This window comes from Danio rerio, chromosome 15, assembly GCF_052040795.2.
Source record: "Danio rerio strain M-AB ecotype USA chromosome 15, GRCz13ab, whole genome shotgun sequence".
Lineage (NCBI taxonomy): Eukaryota > Metazoa > Chordata > Actinopteri > Cypriniformes > Danionidae > Danio > Danio rerio.
The window spans coordinates 3,975,463-3,992,500 of NC_141035.1; the positions used below are offsets into that span (position 1 = coordinate 3,975,463).

Here is a 17,038-nt window from a genome sequence, read left to right on the forward strand (position 1 = left end):
AAGTTTCACTGGTGGATGCATGTGGTTCAGTGCTAAGGGGGATTTTTCATTGACTGTCCTTAGTGTTGAAGGGGACGTAAAGATTGAGGGTGACAACAGTGTCATATGCGGGGCATGCTAAAAAAAAAGATTGAAAAAGAAGTACAGACATGGTCATTGAATGTGACGGCCTGTCAAGGCGAGTTTGATGGACTCTTTAGTGACTCTACAGTGTATGTGTGTGTTCGTGGATTGGAAGGCTGGTGCCGTCACATTGTTTTGCTGTGAGGTCTTGAGATGTTAATGTTGTCCTTTACTTGTTGGCTCTCAGAGCACCTGCATCACCCCTCATTCATGAAATCAATAAAATCATTAAAATCGCTAAATTGCACAATTTCCCAGTCGAATTTTAGTCATTGCAGGTCAGCGTAATGATGTGATTTGAACTTCTGTAAACTTTAAAGGCATGATATGTAAGATTTGTATTGTTAAAATATCTATAAACCAGCTTAGACATATGGATTTACATTATACCAAATGTTGTTTGGTAAAATGTTCTAATCCAGTTAAATAAGCCATTTCAATTAGCTAGTGCGACAGAGCGTGTGCTGTGTGTTCATGCTAATGATGTCTCACACACTTGAGTTCAGGTTCGATTATGGAGAAAACAGTAAACACCATAGATGCTTTAAAATGTTGTGTTTTTTAGTCTGCACATTATAACAGAAGCCTAAAATGTATTTATATTAGTCTAACAGTGCTTCTTCACATGATCATGAGTGGAATAACAGGAAGTGGCAGACTGTGGCCTAATAAAAGCTCAGCTGCTCAGTTTGTTAGCATGTTAATAATTAAGACATATAGTGTCATTTTCACCACTAGAGGGTGTGTGTTCACAACAAACAAAGGCGTAGTCTGATAACCGAGTGACTGAGTGTGAAATCATGGTAGTTGTGGTCTTCATTATATCCTACAGGACTCCTGCAGATATCATGTTGAGGAAAAGTATTGGACACTCATTTAGCTTCCACGGCTTTCTGTCTTACTCTGCCTCATACTACCATGCTAATAAGTGATTTCACACCAAGTCACAGCTATGCCTTTGTTTGTAGTGAGTCCACGCCTTCTAGTGGTGAAAATTATATTTTATGTTTTAATGTATGCATGAAATGGAAGTTAAGATCCTTTTTTCCCATATTGTGACACATATGTTTGAAATATTCCAGAAATTAGAAAAAAATATGTAGGGAGGTTCGCATTCATATCTGTTTGTCACACAATGGCTATTGAATGTTTGGTGATTCAATCTTGTGAATGAATAATATGTATGTTAGTATATGCTTTATTCAGCCAGTTTAGTTTCTGTCAGCTTTGTGTTTTTGACTGTTTGGTGCCATCTTGTTAATGTATATGATCCATTCAGCCAGTTTAGTTTCTGTCAGATTTGTGTTTCTGACTGTTTGGCGTCATCTTGTTGATGAATAATACGTATGTTAGTATATGCTCCATTCAGCCAGTTTAGTTTCTGTCAGTTCTGTGTTTTTGGATGTTTGACGTCATCTTGTTAATGAATAATATGTATGTTAGTATATGCTCCATTCAGCCAGTTTAGTTTCTGTCAGTTCTGTGTTTTTGGATGTTTGACGTCATCTTGTTAATGAATAATATGTATGTTAGTATATGCTCCATTCAGCCAGTTTAGTTTCTGTCAGTTCTGTGTTTTTGGATGTTTGACGTCATCTTGTTAATGAATAATATGTATGTTAGTATATGCTCCATTCAGCCAGTTTAGTTTCTGTCATATTTGTGTTTTCGACTGTTTAGCGTCATCTTGTTAATGAATAATATGTATGTTAGTATATGCTCCAATCAGCCAGTTTAGTTTCTGTCAGCTTTGTGTTTTTGACTGTTTGGTGCCATCTTGTTAATGTATATGATCCATTCAGCCAGTTTAGTTTCTGTCAGCTTTGTGTTTTTGACTGTTTGGTGCCATCTTGTTAATGTATATGATCCATTCAGCCAGTTTAGTTTCTGTCAGATTTGTGTTTTCGACTGTTTAGCATCATCTTGTGGCTGAGTAATGTGTAGGTTGTTGTATTCTCCATCTGCTGTATTTGTTTCTGTCAGCTTTGCATTTAATTAAATAATTATTAACTATTTTGTCTCAGAACATTGTTTTGTTTCAAGTAGTTATGTAATGTAGGGAAAAAGTATATCCAGAATGGTTGTTTTAGACCTTAAGTGTAAAACAACAGAGATCCGTTTGCCATCGGGCTGCCAATAAGCTTGCCTGGTATTATTTTGTGCTAACAACCTTCTGTACCTACTTTATCCCTGACTTAATACATAAAAAATATGCTAAAGTTCCTCTCCTAGACAAAGTAGCTGCAAGCATTTGAGGAAAAGTTAACAAAAACAGCACAAATGTTAAGCTCTTCCTGAAATCATTGCAGTAAATGATTCCTAGAACTGACCGAAACTGAGAAGCCCCGGTGAGACCTCCAAACATGATTTAACAATCTGTTTTTTCTTGTGTTTCACACTATGAAACAAACTGCTCCAGAATAAAAAAAAAGGTGCTGAAGACAAACAAATAGCTCTGATTCTCTTGTCGCAGAGGAAGTGTGTTTTCAAGTCGTCCACAAACCGACAGCGCAAATGAGATGCTGTGAGTTACTGTTTAATAACACGCAGCCCATAGTAAACACAATGAACGATTGGCTTCTTCAAAGAAGCATACGAAGGCCTTCTTTTTCTGTCTCTCCTACTTTTCCTCCGAGGCTTCCGTGATGAAGCTGGTGTTTCTCTTCTCTCTCCTCATGTGCTGCTGATCTTTCTATTCTTTTCCTCCATTTCTTCTCTCCAGGGAACTGCCTCAATCTCTGAGAGAGAGAACGTTCTGCTCTTTTTCGAAGCGCCGCTGCAGGCATCGCTCTTATTTAGTATGCACACTTACATATATCACGCCGTTGTATCAGTGATGTGTAACGTATATATAGACACCCAAAGTGCAGAGCTGGATCAATATCAGCTGCACAGAATAGTTCACTAAAGAGTGCAAAATTCTACCCAACGTCAACTCCTATAAAGTCAATAGGAGAACATTTATTTGTAGACTCTTGTTTACGTGCTTGGAGTTAACTGGAACTGGAGAAGTCTGGATTGACATCAATGCAACTTATACACAAATTAGTCTGTCAATATTGTCAGTGATTGATTGTCAGTGATTGATTTTTGGTACAGTAAAAACCTCAAACCTTGGTTATTGCGAGTGGTTAATTGAGTTACTGTTGCCTTTCTATCAGCTGGAACCAGACTGGCCATTCTCCTCTGACTTCTGGCATCAACAAGGCATGTGCGCACACCGAACTGCCACTCACTGGATATTTTCTCTTTTTCGGACCATTCTCTGTAGACTCTAGAGATGGTTGTGCGTAAAAATCCCAACAGATAAGCAGTTTCTGAAATACTCAGACCAGCCTGTCTGGCACCAACAACCATGCCACGTTCATTAGTTACTTACATCACCTTATATATATATATATATATATATATATATATATATATATATATATATATATATATATATATATATATATACACAGTTGAAGTCAGAATTATTACCCCCCTGAATTATTAGCGCCCCTGTTTATTTTTTCCCCCAATTTCTGTTTAATGGAGGGAAGATTGTTTCAGCACATTTCTAAGCATAATAGTTTTAATAACTCATGTCTAATAGCTGATTTATTTTATCTTTGCCATGATGACAGTAAATAATATTTTACTTCATATTTTTCAAGACACTTCTATACAGCTTAAAGTGACATTTAAAGGCTTAACTAGGTTAATTAAGTGAACTAGACAGGTTAGGGTAATTAGGCAAGTTATTCTATAACGATGGTTTGTTCTGTAGACTATCGGGGGGAAAAAAATAGCTTGAAGGGGCTAATAATTTTGTCCCAAAAATAGTTTTTAAAAAATTAAAAACTGCTTTTATTCTAGCCAAAATAAAACAAATAAGACTTTTTCTAGAAGAAAAAATATTATCAGACATACTGTGAACATTTCCTTGCTCTGTCAATCATCATTTGAGAAATATTTAAAAAAGAAAAAAAATTCAAAGGGGGGCTAATAATTCTGACTTCAGCTGTATATAGCCTTTATTCATTCATGTATGGCTGCACAGTACAGTACAGGTGGAATTTTACTATCTTTATACTCGCCTCCTCAGTAGGTGCTGTTATGCTTTTGGCTAAACAGATCCAGTGAGAATCTTAATATGTACCATGGTTTTCAGTCATTGATAGGGTTTCATAGTCTAAATCAGAGATGCTGAAACTAGGGCCCGTGTCCAAAGTTGGCCCATGATAACCTTAGATTTGGCCTGCCATTCCATCTGAGAAGAAAGGGAGAATGATTGGGATGGTTTGAGGTTGTCAATTCAAATTGAATGTAACCCTTTATTGGAACATTTTGAGCCCTATCATACACTTAGTGTAAAGTGGCGCAAGGCGCGACGCAATTGTTATTTGCTAGTTTCAGCTCGGCACTAGAGTCGTTTTGACGTTTTCAGCCACGCTGTTTAAATAGCAAATGCATTTGTGCTCATATGTGCGCCCATAGGCGCTCTGGTCTAAAAAGGAAGGCGTTCTGAGGCGCATTGCTGGCGCGTTGCTATTTTGAGAAACTATAATAGATTTTTCAATAGACCAAAACAAAGTCGGTCTAAAGTTGTGCGCCTCGCTTACACACTGCTTAAAACACACAAGATGTAGAGCAATAGGCAAATATCGTTACATATGAAAAATAATTAAAATATTAAGGATATATATAAGATATAATAAGGAAATATATACAGTAGGATATAAATATAAAAGATTAAAATATTACAAAACACATTATTTTCCAGCCTTCATAAAAAAATAAAAATAAAAACTGCCTTCATGCCTTCTTTATCTCGGGAGGCTTTTTCAGTTCATTCATAACAGTTTGCTTTTATATAATGTTATCATTATTAGCAGTATTATTTATTATATCCATATTTATATTTGTTTTATTAAAAACATGCTTATGCTTATATGGGGCACAGCATGTGTATTTGGATATAACTCAGTATTTTGAGCACACTTTGTTATTATTGTTCATTTATCCGTTTGCTGGAAATTAGAACTGAATTTAGAAATAGCTTTGAAACAAATATTTGTGCTTAAAAAACTAAATTAGTTATTTATAGGCTAATGGATATCTGTGCGTACATCACAACTGATGCTCTGTTTAACTGTTTTCTTGCTAGTGAAATGTTCAGCTTTTCCACTTACACTTACTTTAGGTCATGTAAATAGCAAATTCACTTATGGTGCAATGCAACTGATTCTCAAAGGGAATGGGAGATGAGACTCTGATTGGTTTATTCTCAAAACACACCTATATCTCATTAAGAAAATAAACTCAACCCTTTTAGACCATGCAGATTTTTCCGTCCTTAAAATTGAAAAGTGGATTTTGACACTCCTTGAAAGCGTTTGCGCCCTGCGCTTTGCGCTTTGTACATGGACAGTCAAAATAGAGCCATTTGTTTTATCGTTAAAAGCTAAGTGAAATTAAATGTTACAATTAAATGGTGTAAATTTAGGATTGGTAGAGCTACGCATCGATGAATTTGCTCTTCAGTGTTTGAACTCTCAGTAATGATTAAATCACACTGAACTGAGCTAAACTGAACTGAACTGAACTTAAACACTAAAACCTGAACCACACTGTTCCAGTTACTATGACCATTTATGTGAAGCTGCTTTGACACAATCTACATTGTAAAAGCGCTATACAAATAAAGCTGAATTGAATTGAATTGAATTGAATTAAATTAATCAGATTTTGTTTAAATGTGTATACTTTCACCCGGCTATAGACTTACTCTCACTTTAGTGAGAAAATTAAGTCAAGGCAGATTAAGATTACCAATGGTAACTTAACCATCGGCCCACAGCTCTCAATACGAAGAAGTTTGGGCACCCCTGGTCTAAATGTTTGCACCTTGATATCTATTACTTGTTTATTTTAGTATGGTCATTATGTACACTTTATTTAAATGCTTATAAAAATAGCATTTTAAGGAAGACATGTTGTCATCTCAATACTTAACAACATGGACTTCCCACAACACATTTAACATGGTGATCTTTTTTGGAGGGATATTCATTCATTCACTTTCCTTTCGGCTTAGTCTCTTTGCTTATCCGGGGTTGCCCTTCCAGCCGCAATCCATCTCTGGGAAACATCCACACAAACTCATTCAAACCCATACACTACGGAAAATTTAGCCTACCCAATTCACCTGTACCGCATGTCTTTGGACTGTGGGGGAAACCGGAGCACCCATGTCCAGGGAGAACATGCAAACTCCACACAGTGGTCTCCCAAATGAATGTTAAAAAAATGTTAATAAGTGACTGTTTTGAAATATATTGACGTTTTTGGTTTTATTTCGATTGATTTTGTAATGTTATGTGTATTTTTTGCAACATTTGACTATTAGTCCTATTAGTTTTTTTTAACTCACAGACCTCCTGCAGCTTGTGCAGAACAGCCATTTTGGGAAAACCTGAAATTAAGTTCAATAATAGGCAACAAATAACTCCAGATGATTTGGTGCTGGAAGTTCATACTGAACTCTTTGACTTTTGACTGCAGATTTTTTGGGATTTTGGCAAATCTGAGCTCTCATCTCTCCTGAAACTCGTAAGTAGACTTTATTTTTGGGAGGAACATCTGAGAAACCTGCTTGCTCTCCATTTACTGTAATTTCGCTGCATTATTAAAGACGTATCATTTAGCATTTGTTATTTTCCGCAGGTTACACGTAGGATAGTAATGATTGATGATGTTTCAGAGAAAGTGTTTGGTTTCCATGTTTGGTTCGAGAGAATCTGTCAGAGGCGTAAAAAAATGATGGCAAGAACAGTGAGCTCCGCAAGTAATTTCCACCATGGCAACTCAAACAGCATACAGACCTTAATAACAACAAAGACTGTTTCTAAACGCTCTCTGATTTCCTCCCTTCGTCCACATTCCTTGTGAAATTATTATTTTAACATCTCTTTCTCTCCTGCACGAACAATAACAAAACACAATTTTGTTACAGTGATTTACAGAAGACGTCTAATAAAATATACTCATAATTATTTTCACAAAAATAAATTGATACATAAAAGCAGACACTTCTGTTATGAATATAAATAACTTTGGTAAAAACTTAATTTGATTTCAATGTCTCATCTTTTACCCTTGTTTTTAAGCCGATCATCAGTCATCTGTATACCATGAAGAAAATGATGGGATTTGTATAGCTAACTTATTATGGAGGATGTAAAACAGACATCTGCTCCGATATTAATCATGAGCTTCAAAAGTGCAAACGGTGAAGAATTCCCATTGGACGCTGGTTATAAACTGCTTCCTTCTGCTCGGCTGGATTGTCTGAGACATTAATCTGTGAGAACGCAGGCTGAACACCCGTTGATCTGATTACTGCAGTTTGCCGGCTTTTATGAGAAGCATTTTCCTGTCCATTTGTGGATGGGCTTAATTGTTTTAATCTGAAATCATTTGGTGAGGCACCAACAACGCTGGTAAAGAATGAAAGCAATGAAAGTTCAGCTGTAAAGAGTAGTGCTAGTAACCTGATGGTCATGGCTTGATTTAATATTTTCAATAAATAAAATTGAGTTCAATCAGGTCAATGGATCAATCAATGGATCAATCAGTCAGTCAGTCAGTCAGTCAGTCAATCAGTCAATCAATCAACCAACTTCTAGTCTCTTACTAATCAATTGTGGAGTGCCACAGGGAAGTATTTTAGATTCATTTTTTTTTCTTTAATATATAAATGACTTAAAATAGCATATTCAGTGTACATGCAAATTTAAGATCAATCAATCAATCAATCAATCAATCAATCAATCAATCAATCAATCCAGAGAGTTGATATTAAAGGTACATTATACGATGGCTAAGAGAGCATTTTCCCACAACGTAAACAAATTAATAAAACATGCTGCATTTTCTCACAACGCAAGCAAAATTTGTATTGTGTTTGTTTGTTTGTTTGTTTTAAATAGAAGATACTGTTTTGATTTATACATCATCTTTTCTGTATTTTGTAGAGTTACGACTGCAATAAAATAAGACAATGAAATGAGTCAATGGTATTATTATGCTTTGTCTCCTTTCAGTTAATATGAAATACTTGTTATTTGTACAGTTTGTTGAACCTATCATATAAATTGGAGTTCAATCAGTCAACCTATCAAATTAATCAATCAGTCAGTCAATCAACCAACCAATAAAATCAATCAACCAACCAACCAGTCAGTTAACCAACCAGTAAAATCAATCAACCAACCAACCAGTCAGTTAACCAACCAATAAAATCAATCAACCAAAATAACAATCAGTTAATCAACCAACCAAATCAATAAATCAATCAATCATTAAATCTAACTAACCAAATCCACCAGTTAATCACCCATTCAGTCAACCAACCAATCAAATCAATCAATCAGTCAGTCAATCAACCAACAAATTCAATCAACCAATCTGTCAATCAATTAACCAAATCAATTAATCAAACAGTCAGTGAACCAACTAATTAAATAAATCCGTCAATCAACCAATCAAAACAATAATTAAATCAATCAACCAGTCAGTCAACGAACTAATTAAATCAATCCACTTATCAGTCAACCAACCGAATTTATCAATCAACCCACCAGTCAGTCAACGAACTAATCAAATTAATCCACCAATCAGTCAGTCAACCTAAATTCCAAATCAATCAATCAATCAATCAATCAATCAATCAATCAATCAATCAATCAATCAATCAACCAACCAACCAACCAACGAACCAACCAATCAATCAATCAATCAATCAATCAATCAATCAATCAATCAATCAGTCATTCAATCAATCCAACAACCAGCCAGTCAACTAATTAAATCAATCTATCAATCAATCAGTCAATCAACCAACCAACCAAATCAATCAATCACCAATCAATCAATTAATCAATCAATCAATCAATCAATCAACCAGTCAATTAACAATTCAGCCAACCAGTCAATTAACCAACTTCTCAAATTAATCCACCAGTCAATCAGCTTACCAACCAACCAGTCAGTCAGCCAACCAATCACATTAATCCACCAAATCTGTCAATCAACCAACTAAATCAATTAATCAACCAGTCAATTAACCATCCAACCAACCAGTCAGTCAACCAACTAATCAAACAATCCACCAACCAGTCAATCAGCTAACCAACCAGTCAGTCAGCCAACCAATCAAATCAATCCACTAAATCTGTCAATCAACCAACTAAATCAATCAATCAATCAATCAGTCACCCAACCAACCAACCAGTTAATCAACCAACTATTCAAATCAATCCACTAATCAGTAAATAAACCAAACAACCAGTCAGTCAGCCAACCAATCAAATCAATCCACCAAATCTGTCAATCAACCAACTAAATCAATCAATCATTCAATCAATCAATCAATCACCCAACCAACCAACCAGTTAATCAACCAACTATTCAAATCAATCCACTAATCAGTAAATAAACCAAACAACCAGTCAGTCAGCCAACCAATCAAATCAATCCACCAAATCTGTCAATCAACCAACTAAATCAATCAATCAATCACCCAACCAACCAACCAGTTAATCAACCAACTATTCAAATCAATCCACCAAATCTGTCAATCAACCAACTAAATCAATCAATCATTCAATCAATCAATCAATCACCCAACCAACCAACCAACCAGTTAATCAACCAACTATTCAAATCAATCCACTAATCAGTAAATAAACCAAACAACCAGTCAGTCAGCCAACCAATCAAATCAATCCACCAAATCTGTCAATCAACCAACTAAATCAATCAATCATTCAATCAATCAATCAATCACCCAACCAACCAACCAGTTAATCAACCAACTATTCAAATCAATCCACTAATCAGTAAATAAACCAAACAACCAGTCAGTCAGCCAACCAATCAAATCAATCCACCAAATCTGTCAATCAACCAACTAAATCAATCAATCAATCACCCAACCAACCAACCAGTTAATCAACCAACTATTCAAATCAATCCACTAATCACTAATCCACTAATCCACTAGTAAATAAACCAAACAACCAGTCAGTCAGTCAGTCAGTCAGTCAGTCAGTCAGGCAACCAACCAACCAAATCAATAAACCAATCAATCAACCAATCAACCAACCAACTATATAGTCTGTCAACCAAAAAAAATCAATCAATTAACCAATCAGTCAACCAACCAAATCAATCAATCAATAACTCAACCAACCAACCATCCAACCATCCAACCAACCTTGAATATATTGTCAAGGGAAAGAATCATTCAAAACTGGTCATCTTCTCTTTGTACTTCATAACTATGAGTGGCCATAGCAATCTAAAATTGTGACTCTGCTTGAATCCTCGTGTTGATCATTAACTACGCCATTTCAGACAAAAGCTGCTCGACCAATAGGTTTAATCATGTGTACCTTTCTCTCGTCTCTGTTTTCTCTGAATATCATTAGTTCTTACGTTAGCTGTGGTTGGGTCTATGAAACACAGGTTTCAGGGATCCAGTTTCTCCAGTGAAATTCCACCTCTCAACACTCCGCATCCCGTGTAACACTATAAATATTATGTCTCCCTAGGAACACAATAGTGCTGTTTATTTTCTTTATTTTGGGCATGCTTTTTACCAGGCTGGATTTGAGAGGGTATCATATCCTCACAGGGGTGGATTACAATATGCCTGGAGGATCTGCAGAGTAGATTAAAGAGCACAGACGCTCTAACACACCAAGATATTGAGTCGGTTTGTCAAAAGAGGCCGCAAACACCTCTTGAAATAACCAGTCAAAGGGCTAGTGGTTTTTGAGATATGGAGATATAACATCTGAGACCACAGCGCAATCTGGATTATTATTTTCTAAAGGGTGAAAACATATTGACGTAAAACCAAGAAGAATTATTGCACATTCTGCACTTTTCCATATTTCCCACATCTTGTGAAAAATAAGTAAAATGTTGCGTACTTTATGGCTTGGTTACACAGACAGGGTTTAGACTAAACTAGGATTAGGCCGTTGTTCAATACTGGTGTTCGTGTTGTAGAAAAACAAGCACTGATGCAATATATTCAACTCAATTATTTTCGAATAACTCAACTGACTGAAGTCAGTTATTCACTTATAGAAACCACACATTCAAGAGTTCACACTTAGCTGATATTTTTATAAAAGCTTGTTTGGCATGCGGTCCTGGGAAAGAGCCCCGAGCTCAAGGGATCCTCGAGCCCGGGGCTTCCTCCCGTTGGCAGAGCGAGAGGGGAGCCTGAGCTCGGTGTATCTCAGAACTCCCCGACTGCGGTAGCTAAGGGAACAAAAGGGGTTAGACAAATGCTTGATTGTTATACGTGTTGAATGTCTTTGGATGTTGGGAGGAAACCGGAGAACCCGGGGAAAACTCACGCGGACTTGAGGAGAACATACAAACTCCTCACAGAAACACCCACCCGCCCTAAGGGACCAGGGCCGGCAGTGTTCTTGCTGCGGGGCTCGCAGTGCTAACCACTGGGCTGCCTTGCCGCCCAATCAAAGGTAAAGGAGGAGAATAGGATATTATCTTCCAAACGAAGATAAAATGAGATGAAAACTGTGGCTATTTATAGTAGCTTAGGGCTCATCTGATTGGAAGATACTGATTAGCAAATACGGGACCGGCCGTGATAAATCATAAGCACGTGATCCTCTCGAAATTAGTTTATGAATAAACTTTACTAAAATGTTTGATACAGCTGAATGTGTCTTTGCTACCAAAAACTTTTGACGCAACACTGGGGAATAGTTTGAATAAATTAGTGCAGAATAAAACACTAAGGTATCTGGACGCAACTACTGAGTGCCTGTGAACAGAAGCTCGCAATCATTGTCCCACTTCCGAGTTCTTCTGATTGGTTTATTGCTTTGGAAATGACAGTGATGAGCTGCCTAAACCTTATTACTTTTAAAAGTTCACCAGATACCACTTAGGCTGTATCTGATTTGGTTAGTGGATGCTATGAAGTGCACTGATTCAATCCCACAATGCAAAATATCGAGTTTACAATCCCATGTACACTCAACAGCTAGAAAACACCCATAGTTAGTGGTGTAACAGATTACAAATCTTTCGGTTCTGATCACGTTATGGTTTTTTAGACACAGATCGGACCATTTTTCGGATCAGCCAAAAAGAGGAGGAGACAAATGTGCCATAAACATCAGTGGTTTTATCTAAAATATAAACTGTTATCTCAGTTCTTCAGTGTTATTTGACTATAACTTCATAACTAACTCAAAACACTAAAAATCTCTTTCTTGATTTTTGCGTTTTTAGATTTGAATGCAGCGATTCGAAGGATTAATAAACTGTCACGATTGTGGATCTGTCTGTTCTTCTATGATGTGTCTGCGTGTGTGTATGTGTGTTTGTGTGTGCGCGGTGCGGTGCGTATATGCGTATATGAGTGTGTGTGTTTGGGTGTCTCTGTGTCCGTGTGGGAGTCGCGTTGCTGTTAGTTGTGTTTACATATCAGCTTGGTGGTCACGTGTACACTGTCACCAGCCTTGCCGTGCGCAGCAACGCTCAGCTGTGATCAGCGGACCACAGGTGCAGCACATTACCGCGCCTATATATGTTCAGCGTTTCTGTCTCACAGTGTCAGTTTGTTATCTTCACGTCTGTTTGTCTGTGTCCTGTCAGGTTACGGTCGCTGAGTTTCTGGTCGTGTGTCGCGGGGAGAGCTCTGTGTTTGGACTCTGGTACCTTATCTGTTGACGGCTCTCTGATCTTGTTCTACAGTGCCCCCTGTTCGATTCATTACATTTCCTGCTGCTCGCTTCACTCACCGGTCATCTGCCTGCGTTCATCCTTCTCTGTCATTCTGTCAAATAAATATCTTTTACTTGCAATTGGGTCCCCCTGTATTTCGTGACATAAACATATGCAAAGCACCAGCATCAATAATTTATGTTGCGTGGGTGTTGAGATCCTGATCTTTTAATGATGAACCGCGCAGCTTACACTAAACGCATTAATCCAGGCTTAATAAGTAGTGACAGAAAACACCTTTAATAACCTAAGAAACCCACCACATCCTGAATAACCAACACAACTTCTTCAGTCATCACAATATGGTACAGGAAAGCCTAAATGCTTTCATACATGTGATTTGAATGGCACAAGAGGTGATCTCAGAATCAGAAAGAGCTTTATTGCCAGGTATGTTCACACATACGAGGAAGTTGTTTTTGTGACAGAGCTTCTACAGTGCAAACAGAATTACAGAGACACAACAAAAAACAGATTTTAAAAATAGTAGTAGTGAATGCAAATGTATGAATTAACAAGTGTATGCACAGGTATATTACTATATACAATGTTATCTGTGCAGCTGTTATATGCAAAGTGACATGTACCTGTAAAATGTTTTGGTAAATATGTGCAAGCAGTGATGTTGGTTCTACAGTTATTATCATCAGTTCACAGAGGCAGTGTGCTGGGTGTGAGCGGTCCAGAGTGATTTTTGGCAGCCCTTCTGCTTGCTCTGCATAAGTACAGTTCTCGGAGAGTAGGGAGGGTTGTACCAATGGTTCACTCAGCAGTCCGAACTATTCAACGTAGTCTTTGGTAGCTGAGCTAAACCAACAGTCATTGATGTGCAGATGACTGATTCAATGAAGGAGGTGTAGAACGATTTCAGCAGCCCCTTTAGGGGGGGTTGAACTTCCTCAGCTGATCTCTCTGCACTCCTTACAAATTTAGGATTAATCTACAAGTAAAAGTCGTGCAAGTCGTGGATCAAGTGTGTTTCGAACAGTGGGTTGTGATGAATCACAGATCAACCATGATCGGTTACCACCCTACCTATACTTATAATGAATGAATTTTCATGTCTGACCACACCATGGCATCTAAAGCACAATCTTATCTGTATAAGTTTCAATATAAAATATTATTTAATTGAAGTAACATTTGTATACATAGCAGAAATCAAAAGTCTTTGTTTCATTGCTAATAGACAGCTCGCTAACTTTAAATAAAAATCCCAAGGTCTGACCAGGAAGATAAAAATCGAATCCTTCTAAGGGATTTATCAAGCAGCATACCGGTTTATGTATACACAGTAAGGCAGACACATAGACAAACACACCGAGACCTGGGCCTGTAGGACGTGCCACCGGTCTGACAGCTGCTTCCAGGATGAAGACTGTCACATCGCTTCTCTCTTGATCACCCTGAGCTCTCTATCAGTGGCACTCAGGATCAGTAGGCTGCTCCTATTGCTAGCAGGGCATGTGGCTGTGACTGCACACACATACGCACTGTCACCTCACAGGACTAGTTACTGGTCAACAGCAGTAGCTATGTTTCCATCCACCTATACTTATTGACATTTTGGATATGCGCATAGTGCTTTGAAAACATTGATGTCATTTTGAACACAGCCGTGGCTCATGACGAAAGCTATGGATGACCTATTATTTAAAAACGAAATTTATGTTACATCTCCAAAGCTTGTGAAAACTAAAACATAGCATATGTTAATGCTTTTAATTTATAGTGGGTTATTTACTAAGCATCTTTACTGTAAATGACACGAGCCTCCTGGTTAGAAAATTTCTGCAGTGGTTTGCATGTGACAAATTGTAAAAGTAGACTTTTCAAAAAATAAATAAACAATATCCTACTTAATAATAATAATAATAATAATAATAATAATAATAATAATAATAATATAAATAATAATAATAAATAATAATAATAAATAATAATAATAATAAAAATAATAATAAAAACAACAATAATAATAATAACAATAATAATAATAATATAAATAATAATAATAATAATAATAATAATAATAATTAATAATAATAATATTAATAATAATAATAATAGATAATAATAATAATAATAACAATAATCATCATCATCATCATCATCATCATCATCGATCAAGTAATATTATTATTAAAGTAGGATTTTTTTTCATTTTCTAATAAATAATAAATATTAATTTAATTTTTTTAATAAATAGCCTCATTTATTATTTATTTATATGATTTATATATGATATTAGAATATGTGTTTGCTTTTGTAAGTGATTTTCTGATAATTTAGAATAGACTATGTGATGTTCTCAATAATATTTGTAAAGGAAGCACAGGCTCTATATGAGCCAGTTACATATATTTTAATTAATATAGAAAGCAAGTGCATGTTTTTATCAAATCTGATATTGGATTTTATTTTAATTGCATATGCGTGTATTGTAATGCGTATTGTAAAACTATAATTTGCACAAAGAAATGATGGGGTTCTTCTCTAAAGAAGTTGTTACCCCATCCCGTTTAGAGCATCATTATGGGCGTTTTTACGTTATAACTCACATGGTTTAAACGATAGATCTGCGACAGAGAAACTATTTGGATTTTGGGAAACACTCGTCACTACATCTTTTTCCAAACAATGTAGTGACGATGATAGTATCTAGGCGATGATAGATACTATGATAGTTCAGCCGCGAGATACGTCATTGTTTGGGAAACACACCCCTGCTCATCTTTCTCAGCAGTCTACTTAGAAACGGTTTCTAATCACTGATTTCCATTGGTGTCGAGGCTGAAGATTCCTCTCTAGTTTGAACGTGACCTGCAGCACACTGCCTACATAGTGAGCCCCAGAGGAGCGGTGTTACTTTAGCATATTAATCTGCCTTTTGTGTTGCTTTTCAGCAAGAGCGATGTCACACGTGTGATACCTCTAAGCCTTCGCACGGTTTGTGCTGAGAGCCGCTTCTTCTCCTCCCTCCAGGAGTCACTTTCAAAGTGATCCAGAGCTTCTGAGCTCATTAAAGCTTAATCAGAAAATCTATTTTCAGGTCACTTGTAGCTCCGTCAGGAGGATTTCCGATGAATGGAGGGCACTGTTTCTCCGGCAGACCTTCCGCCGAAATGAACACGCTTGTATTATCAGGCTGTTTCAAAATGTGGTTGGCTTGTGGACAAGAAACATCAGGTTCCTCTTTGACTAAACGCGGTACATGGGGTTAGTGGCAGTTATCTGTGTCACCGTGTGAATATTTTATAGAAATGTCTTATTTCATCTGGCGAGGGACTGTGAAAGGCCCACTTGGCCAATGCTGGGTCTTCTTGCAAAATGGGGCACTGGCTAATGGGTGTTTGAATACACATATTCAAACAAGATGAGAGGCACAGAGAATGTTGTAAAGTTGTATTTAAAGGTCCTGTGAAATTAAAAACATAAGGTTTTTAGATGATTAGTTACAAAATTCTCATTAGAAAAACCTAGAGCTTCACATCTAAAGCTTCCTCAGTGTGTCACTGCCGCCTAAATGAATCTTTTTTTATGTTTATGAGTTTATTCATAAAGTTTTAATTTAATTTTTTCATCTGTCAGGCTATAGTGATTATTGGCTTTAACGTATTTAGTAGGGATGTAACGGTATCAGAATTTCACGGTACGGTAATACCTCGGTATGAATGTCACGGTACGGTATTTATTGAATCATTTACAGGAAAAAACAAAACTTATAAAAATACTCCAAAAAAGTGCCAAAAGTGTCAATGACATACAAATTAGCCATCTATCTGTAAGCTTTGAAACAGGAACTTCAATTTTAATAACAAAAAAAATATTAAACCATGTAAAAAAATAAAGTTTCAATTTAGTATTGTTGAAAACTCATCACATTCAACATTTAATCACTCACTCACTTAGACAGAAATGGGTTTAAAGGAAAATTATCATATAAATATAATCTGGTAAAAGCTGGTATCTCTGGGCATTTACAATGTCCCCTGCAACAGAAAAAAACCCCTCTCATTTGGGACTGAGGTTTCTGGGACAGAGATATGACTTGGCCCAGGTTGACAGCAGTGGGTAACGTTGTGCATTGTCTTTC

At 36.6% G+C, this 17,038-nt stretch overlaps 1 protein-coding gene and 1 long non-coding RNA gene across 8 annotated transcripts in view; both read left to right on the forward strand.

The window, feature by feature from the left end:
- The window catches only part of maml2 (mastermind like transcriptional coactivator 2), a 104,376-nt gene that overhangs the window by 56,289 nt on the left and 31,049 nt on the right, over window positions 1-17,038 (forward strand). The window lies entirely within an intron of this gene.
- On the forward strand, window positions 4,995-10,306 carry LOC147833559 (uncharacterized). Of its 2 annotated transcripts, none has more exons than XR_015508974.1 (3): window positions 4,995-5,616; window positions 5,851-9,436; window positions 10,172-10,306. It is a non-coding gene; the product is annotated as an uncharacterized LOC147833559 (long non-coding RNA). The 2 variants fall into 2 exon arrangements; XR_015508975.1 differs by having other exon boundaries at window positions 5,851-9,596; window positions 10,172-10,294.